The sequence below is a fragment of the Geospiza fortis genome, unplaced genomic scaffold (genome assembly GCF_000277835.1).
Source record: "Geospiza fortis unplaced genomic scaffold, GeoFor_1.0 scaffold1942, whole genome shotgun sequence".
NCBI lineage: Eukaryota > Metazoa > Chordata > Aves > Passeriformes > Thraupidae > Geospiza > Geospiza fortis.
The window spans coordinates 1-7,335 of NW_005055658.1; the positions used below are offsets into that span (position 1 = coordinate 1).

General features: G+C 41.8%; 1 long non-coding RNA gene across 1 annotated transcript; it reads right to left on the bottom strand.

The window, feature by feature from the left end:
- On the bottom strand, positions 1–6,901 carry LOC115949312. Its single transcript, XR_004082835.1, has 3 exons — positions 6,852–6,901; positions 2,180–2,301; positions 1–21 (listed from the first exon to the last, which is right to left on the bottom strand). It is a non-coding gene; the product is annotated as an uncharacterized LOC115949312 (long non-coding RNA).
- Positions 6,902–7,335: the final 434 nt, after the last annotated feature.

A 7,335-nucleotide genomic window follows, 5' to 3' on the forward strand; every position in this document is an offset into this window, starting at 1 on the left:
CGGATCCCCGACATCCGGATCCTGGAACGCGGGAAAATCCGGGAATTGGGATTCTCCCTGATCCCAAATCCCTTCCTGATCCCAAATCCCTCCCTGATCCCAAATCCGTCCCTGATCCCAAAATCTTCCCCCAATCCCAAATCCCTTCCTGATCCCAAATCCCTTCCTGATGATCCCAAATCCCTTCCTGACCCCAAATCCCTGCCCAATCCCAAATCCCTGCCCAATCCCACATCCCTTCCTGATCCCTGTTTTCCCATATATTTTTCCCAATTTTCCTGTTGTTTTCCTGCTTATTTTTCCCACTGTTTTCCCTGTCATTTCTCCTGTATTTTTCCGTTGTTTCCCTGTGTGTTTTTCCCCTTTCTCCCCTTGTTTTCCCCATGTGTTTTTCCCTGTCATTTTTCCCATTTTTCCCGTTGTTTTCCCCGTCAGTTTTCCCACTGTTTCCCTGGCCGTTCTTCTGTGTATTTCCCCATTTTTCCTGCTTGTTTTCCTGTGTGGTTTTTTCCATTTTTCCCATGGTTTTTTCCATTTCTCACATTGTTTTTCCCCATCATTTTTCCCGTATTTTTCCCTGTTGTTTCCTGTGCGATTTTCCCCTTGTTTTTTCCATTATTTTCCCTGTCATTTTTCCCATTTTCCCCGCATTTTTCACAGTTGGTTTTTCCAATTTTCCCCATTCTTTTCCTGCTCATTTTTCCCATTTTTCCAGTTCCTTTCCTATGTGTTTTTCCTGTTGTTTTCCCCGTAGTTTTTCCCATTTTCCTGTTGTTTTCCTGCTCATTTTTCCCACTTTCCCCGGTTGTTTTCCTGAGTGTTTCCCACATTTTTCCTGTTGTTTTCCCCATCATTTTTCCCATTTTTCTCGTGTGTTTTTCCCATTTTTCCTGGTCAATTTTCCCATCTGTTTCCCCCCATTTTCCCCATTGTTTTCCCATTGTTTTCCCCATCATTTTTCCCGTATTTTTTCCGGCTGTTTCCCCCATTTTTCCTGGCAGTTTTTCCCATTTTTCCCATTGTTTTCCCATTGTTTTCCCCATCATTTTTCCTGTTGTTTTCCCCATCATTTTTCCTGTATTTTCCCCGTTTTTTCCCCCATTTTCCCGTCTATTTTTCCCTGTCACTTTTTTCCATTGTTCCCCTTGTTTTCCCGTGTGTTTTTCCCATTTTCCCGTTGTTTTCCTGTGTCTTTTTCCAATTATTTTCCCTGTCATTTTTCCCATTTTTCTCGTGTATTTTCCCCCATTTTTCCAGGTCAATTTTCCCATGTGTTTTCCCCCAATTTTCCCTGTCACTTTTTCCAATTTTTCCCCATTTTTCCCATTGTTTTACCCATCATTTTTCCCCGTGTGTTTTTCCCATTTTCCCCGTTGTTTTCCTGTGTCTTTTTCCAATTATTTTCCCTGTCATTTTTCCTATTTTTCTCGTGTATTTTCCCCCATTTTTCCACATTTTTCCTGGTACTTTTCCCATTGTTTTCCCATGTGTTTCCCCCATTTTTCCTGGTCAATTTTCCCATCTGTTTCCCCCCATTTTTCCCATTGTTTTCCCATTGTTTTCCCCATCATTTTTCCTGTTGTTTTCCCCATCATTTTTCCTGCATTTTCCCCGTTTCTTCCCCCATTTTCCCGTCTATTTTTCCCTGTCATTTTTTTTCTTTTTTTCCATTTTTTTTCTCCATTGTTTTCCCCATCATTTTTCCTGTTGTTTTCCCCATCATTTTTCCTGCATTTTCCCCGTTTTTTCCCCCATTTTCCCGTCTATTTTTCCCTGTCATTTTTTTCCATTGTTCCCATTGTTTTCCCGTGTGTTTTTCCCATTTTCCCCGTTGTTTTCCTGTGTCTTTTTCCAATTATTTTCCCTATATTTTTTTCCCATTGTTCTCATGTGTTTTCCCCATTTTTCCAGGTCAATTTTCCCATGTGTTTTCCCCCAATTTTCCCTGTCACTTTTTTCAATTTTTCCCCATTTTTCCCATTGTTTTACCCATCATTTTTCCCCGTGTGTTTTTCCCATTTTCCCCGTTGTTTTCCTGTGTGTTTTTCCAATTGCTTTCCCTGACATTTTTCCCATTTTTCTCGTGTGTTTTTCCCCATTTGTCCCAATCTTTTTTTTTCAATTTTCCCCATTTCTCACGTTGTTTTTCCCGCTGTTTTTCCCGGTTTCCCCCCCGTACCTGTCCCTGACGTCGGGGTCGCCGTGGTCGGAGTGGCACATCTCGCTGAAGCGCGACACGAAGAAGTCGTAGCTGCGGTGGTACGAGGGCGTGTCCTCCTCGATGTTGGCAAACTTCACAAACTGCCAGGAACGGGGTCAAAAAACGGGAATTGCCATCGGAGCGGCCGGGAAAATCCCCGGGAAAAACACCCCGAAAATCGCCCCAAAAATCACCCGGAATTCCACCCTAAATTGGGAATTTTCAGGTTTTTCAAGGAAAAATTGCTCCCAAAAATCATCCCTGAAAATTGCCCGGAATTCCACCCTAAATTGGGAATTTTCAGGTTTTTCAAGAAAAAATTTCCCCCCAAAATCATCCCTTTCCCCAAATATCTCCCTGAAAATTGCCTGGAATTCTGCCCTAAATTGGGAATTTTCAGCTTTTTCAAGGAAAAATTGCCCCAAAACTCTCCCCAAAATTGCCTGGAATTCTGCTCTAAATCAGGAATTTTCAGGTTTTTCAAGGAAAAATTGCCCAAAAAATCTCCCTGAAAATCGCCTGGAATTCCGCCCTAAATTGGGAATTTTCAGGTTTTTCAAGAAAAAAATTGCCCCAAAAATCTCCCTGAAAATCACCCAGAACTCTGCTCTAAATTGGGAACTTTCAGGTTTTTCAAGGAAAAATTTTCCCCAAATATCTCCCTGAAAATTGCCTGGAATTCTGCCCTAAATTGGGAATTTTCAGGTTTTTCAAGAAAAAATTTTCCCAAAAATCTCCCCAAAATCACCTGGAATTCCGCCCTAAATTGGGAATTTCCAGGTTTTTCAAGAAAAAAAATCTGGAGAAATGGCTGTGAAAATCACCTTGAAATTGGCCCCAAAAATTGCCCAGAATTCCGCCCTAAATTGGGAATTTCCAGGTTTTTCAAGAAAAAAAATCTGGAGAAATGGCTGTGAAAATCACCTTGAAATTGGCCCCAAAAATTGCCCAGAATTCCGCCCTAAATTGGGAATTTCCAGGTTTTTCAAGAAAAAAAATCTGGAGAAATGGCTGTGAAAATCACCTTGAAATTGGCCCCAAAAATTGCCCAGAATTCCGCCCTAAATTGGGAATTTCCAGGTTTTTCAAGAAAAAAAATCTGGAGAAATGGCTGTGAAAATCACCTTGAAATTGGCCCCAAAAATTGCCCAGAATTCCGCCCTAAATTGGGAATTTCCAGGTTTTTCAAGAAAAAAAATCTGGAGAAATGGCTGTGAAAATCACCTTGAAATTGGCCCCAAAAATTGCCCAGAATTCCGCCCTAAATTGGGAATTTCCAGGTTTTTCAAGAAAAAAAATCTGGAGAAATGGCTGTGAAAATCACCTTGAAATTGGCCCCAAAAATTGCCCAGAATTCCGCCCTAAATTGGGAATTTCCAGGTTTTTCAAGAAAAAAAATCTGGAGAAATGGCTGTGAAAATCACCTTGAAATTGGCCCCAAAAATTGCCCAGAATTCCGCCCTAAATTGGGAATTTCCAGGTTTTTCAAGAAAAAAAATCTGGAGAAATGGCTGTGAAAATCACCTTGAAATTGGCCCCAAAAATTGCCCAGAATTCCGCCCTAAATTGGGAATTTCCAGGTTTTTCAAGAAAAAAAATCTGGAGAAATGGCTGTGAAAATCACCTTGAAATTGGCCCCAAAAATTGCCCAGAATTCCGCCCTAAATTGGGAATTTCCAGGTTTTTCAAGAAAAAAAATCTGGAGAAATGGCTGTGAAAATCACCTTGAAATTGGCCCCAAAAATTGCCCAGAATTCCGCCCTAAATTGGGAATTTCCAGGTTTTTCAAGAAAAAAAATCTGGAGAAATGGCTGTGAAAATCACCTTGAAATTGGCCCCAAAAATTGCCCAGAATTCCGCCCTAAATTGGGAATTTCCAGGTTTTTCAAGAAAAAAAATCTGGAGAAATGGCTGTGAAAATCACCTTGAAATTGGCCCCAAAAATTGCCCAGAATTCCGCCCTAAATTGGGAATTTCCAGGTTTTTCAAGAAAAAAAATCTGGAGAAATGGCTGTGAAAATCACCTTGAAATTGGCCCCAAAAATTGCCCAGAATTCCGCCCTAAATTGGGAATTTCCAGGTTTTTCAAGAAAAAAAATCTGGAGAAATGGCTGTGAAAATCACCTTGAAATTGGCCCCAAAAATTGCCCAGAATTCCGCCCTAAATTGGGAATTTCCAGGTTTTTCAAGAAAAAAAATCTGGAGAAATGGCTGTGAAAATCACCTTGAAATTGGCCCCAAAAATTGCCCAGAATTCCGCCCTAAATTGGGAATTTCCAGGTTTTTCAAGAAAAAAAATCTGGAGAAATGGCTGTGAAAATCACCTTGAAATTGGCCCCAAAAATTGCCCAGAATTCCGCCCTAAATTGGGAATTTCCAGGTTTTTCAAGAAAAAAAATCTGGAGAAATGGCTGTGAAAATCACCTTGAAATTGGCCCCAAAAATTGCCCAGAATTCCGCCCTAAATTGGGAATTTCCAGGTTTTTCAAGAAAAAAAATCTGGAGAAATGGCTGTGAAAATCACCTTGAAATTGGCCCCAAAAATTGCCCAGAATTCCGCCCTAAATTGGGAATTTCCAGGTTTTTCAAGAAAAAAAATCTGGAGAAATGGCTGTGAAAATCACCTTGAAATTGGCCCCAAAAATTGCCCAGAATTCCGCCCTAAATTGGGAATTTCCAGGTTTTTCAAGAAAAAAAATCTGGAGAAATGGCTGTGAAAATCACCTTGAAATTGGCCCCAAAAATTGCCCAGAATTCCGCCCTAAATTGGGAATTTCCAGGTTTTTCAAGAAAAAAAATCTGGAGAAATGGCGGGAAAAAAAAATCTGGAAAAATGGCTGTGAAAATCACCCTGAAATGGGCCCCAAAAATCACCCAGAATTCTGCCCTAAATTGGGAATTTTCAGGTTTTTGGGAAAAAAAAATCTGGAAAAATGGCTGTGAAAATCACCCTGAAATGGGCCCCAAAAATCACCCAGAATTCTGCCCTAAATTGGGAGTTTTCAGGTTTTTCAAGAAAAAATCACCCCAAACATTGTCCTGCATTCTAACCCTAAACTGGGAGTTTTGAGGTTTTTGAGAAAAAAATCAGTCCCAAAAATTGTCGGAAAAATCGCCCCAAAAACCGCCCAGAATTCTCCCCTAAACTGGGAATTTTCAGGTTTTTCAAGAAAAAATTGCCCCAAAAATCACCCCCATTATTCCCTATTTTTTTTTTCCATTTTTCCCCGGGAATTCCCCCATTTTCTCCTGGGAATTTCTCCATTTTTCCCATCATTTTTTTCCTGGGAATTCTCATTTTTTCCCCTGTTTCCCCCCCGTTTTCTCACAGGAATTTCCCCATTTTCCCCCTGGAAATTTCCCTGTATTTTCCCCATTTTTTCCCCATTTCCCCCCTCCATCTTTTCCTCAGAATGCTCCAAATTTTTCCCATTTTTTCCCCATTTTTCCCCAGGAATTCTCCCATTTCCCCCCATTTTCCTAGCCCTTTTTCCCTTAGGAATTTCCCCACTTTCCCCCATTTTTTTCCCCATTTTTTCCCCAGGAATTCTCCAATTCACCCCCTGTTTTTCTCCCAGTAATTCCCCCATTTTCCCCTGTTTTTTCCTGAGAAAATTCTCCAATTTTTTTCCTATTTTTCCCCCCATTTTTCTCCCCTTTTTCCTCTGTTTTGCCCCAGGAATTCTCCAATTTTCCCCCAGTTTTTTCCCTGCTTTTTCCCCCATTTTCCTTCATTTTGCCCCATTTTCCCCCCATTTTTCCCCATTTTTCCCCAAATCTCTCCAAGTTGGTTCCCAGGATCTGCAGGTCGGGCTTGTCAGACCCAAGAACAGAAATTCTCCAATTTTTCCCCATTTTTCCCCCATTTTTTCCCTAGGAATTTTGCATTTTCCCCATTTTTTCCCACTAATTCCCATTTTTCCCCATTTCCCCCAGTTTTTTCCCCATTTTTCTCCCAGTAATTTTGCCATTTTCCCCATTTTTCCCTCTGTTGTTTTTTCCTGGGAATTCTCCAATTTTTCCCCATTTCCTCCCATTTTCCCCCATTTTCCCTCTCTCTGCTCTCACGGAGTTGGTGCCCAGGATCTGGGAGCTGGAAATCTCCAATTTTCCCTCATTTCTTCCCCGTTTTTTCCCCAGAAACTCCCCTGGTTTTTTTCCCTATTTTCCCCCATTTTTTTCCATTACTTCTCCAATTTTCCAATTTTTTAGCCTGTTTTTTTTCCTGAGAATTCTCCAATTTTCCCGCAGTTTTTTCCCCATTTCTCTCCCAGTAATTCTGCCATTTCCCCCATTTCTCTCCCAGTAATTCTGCCATTTCCCCCATTTTTTCCCCAATTTCCCCCCTGCTCACAGAGTTGGTGCCCAGGATCAGCAGGTTGGTTTTGTTGGACTCCAGAGCAGAAATTCCCCATTTTTCCCTGTTTTTCTCCCATTAATTCTCCAATTTCCCCCCGTTTTTCCCCCATTTTTGCCCGAGTTTTTTCCTGTTTTTTCTTCCTTTTTTCTCTATTTTTCCCCCCATTTTCCCCCCCTTTTCCCTCTGTTTTGCCCCAGGAATTCTCCAATTTTCCCCTGTTTTTTTCCCCATTTCTTCCCCCATTTTCCTTCATTTTCCCCCATTTTTCCCCATTTTTCCCCGTTTTCTCACGGAGTTGGTGCCCAGGATCTGCAGGTTGGGCTTGTCAGACTCGAGAGCAGCAATTCCCCATTTTTGCCCATTCCCCCCTGGTTTCTCACGGAGTTGGTGCCCAGGATCTGCAGGTTGGGCTTGTCAGACTCGAGAGCAGCAATTCCCCATTTTTGCCCATTCCCCCCTGGTTTCTCACGGAGTTGGTGCCCAGGATCTGCAGGTTGGGCTTGTCAGACTCGAGAGCAGCAATTCCCCATTTTTGCCCATTCCCCCCTGGTTTCTCACGGAGTTGGTGCCCAGGATCTGCAGGTTGGGCTTGTCAGACTCGAGAGCAGCAATTCCCCATTTTTGCCCATTTTTTCCCATTTTCCCCCATTTTTCCCCATTTTTCCCCCTTTTTCCCCATTTTTCCCCCTTTTTCCCCATTTTTGCCCATTTTTTCCCATTTTCCCCCATTTTTTCCCCCATTTTCCTTCATTTTCCCCCATTTTTTCCCCCATTT